Consider the following 1497-nt stretch of genomic DNA (forward strand, 5'->3'; position numbering starts at 1 on the left):
GACTCCAGTGTTTCACTGGTATTTAATTTATCGACCCCGAAAGGATGAAAAACAAGGTCGACCTCGGCGGAATTTGAACTCAGTAATAATAATAATCCTTTCTATTATCGTCACAAGGCCATCAAGTCAGTGGGAGGAGGTAAGCCGATTACATCGACCCCATTGCGTTACTGGTACTTATTTCATCGATCCCCCGAATGGATGAAAGGCAAAGTCGACCTCGGTGGTATTTGAACTCAATAATGATGATGATGATTATGATGATGATGATGATGACGATGGTGGTGGTGGTGGTGGTTTACAGGAAGTCAGACTGAAGCATTTAGTTTGACTCAGTGTCAGGATTAGTTGGCAACTGAACTGCGTAGATCTGAAGAGAAAAGCAAACAAACAGAAACACACATACACGCACGCACGCACACACACAAACAGACGAAATACAAAATAATCTTTGATTTCTTTACTTAACCCATTACCTACCAGTGATCTCATATGAGATCACTTAAAAATTACAAATTTCGTAATATTATCTGTCAATATTTACACATATCTAACCTTTTTGCTCTATCTACTAGGTATATTTCTCTGATATTCAAATGAGGTTTGCTAATTTTTCACCCAATATCTCGCTTATTTCGATTTAAAATGTTATTTTGATCATTCCAGCATGTTTCTAAGGCTGTTTTATGCTAGAAATCAAAGTTTCATAAAAAAAATTCCAGTTAATATAATTATGGGAGGCAATGGGTTAGTTAACATTACTTAATGTGGTGCGAGTGCGTGTATGCTTGTAATTGAGTGTGTGTGTGCGAGAAAGAAAAGTTGTAGTAGGAAACACTAGTCCAAGGTGCCATGCTGTGGGACTGAACCCGGAACCATGTGGTTAAGAACCAAATTTACCACACAGCCACGCCTGCGGTTGTTTATTTATTTATTTATTTATTTATTTATTTATTGTTATCTGATACAAAAATGACGCTAGTTAACTCATCTATCACTTTCCTGGTGACAATTCGACAAATATTTTGAACTGGAGTTAACAAAACACTTCACAATGCAATAGATCAGTGGTTCTCAACCGGGGTCCATATAAAACTTTCTTCTTAAAATTTACCTGTAATAAATTGGTTGTACTTCTACGAGACACAAAAATATTTCAATTATTTTTTTTATACAATTATGTAACAGCTGCGTACTGGGTCGATCTAATCGACTGACCCCCCCCCCCCTAAAAAATTTCGGGCCTTGTGCCTAGAATAGAAAAGAATATTAACAGCCACTAAGGCAGCGAGCTGGCAGAACCGTTAGCACGCCGGGCGAAATGCTTAGTGGTATTTCGTCTGCCGCTACGTTCTGAGTTCAAATTCCGCCGAGGTCGACTTTTGCCTTTCATCCTTTCGGGGTCGATAAATTAAGTACCAGTTATACACTGGGGTCGATGTAATCGACTTAATTCCTTTGTCTGTCCTTGTTTGTCCCCTCTGTGTGTAGCCCCTT

The sequence above is a fragment of the Octopus bimaculoides genome, chromosome 25 (genome assembly GCF_001194135.2).
Source record: "Octopus bimaculoides isolate UCB-OBI-ISO-001 chromosome 25, ASM119413v2, whole genome shotgun sequence".
Taxonomy (NCBI): domain Eukaryota; kingdom Metazoa; phylum Mollusca; class Cephalopoda; order Octopoda; family Octopodidae; genus Octopus; species Octopus bimaculoides.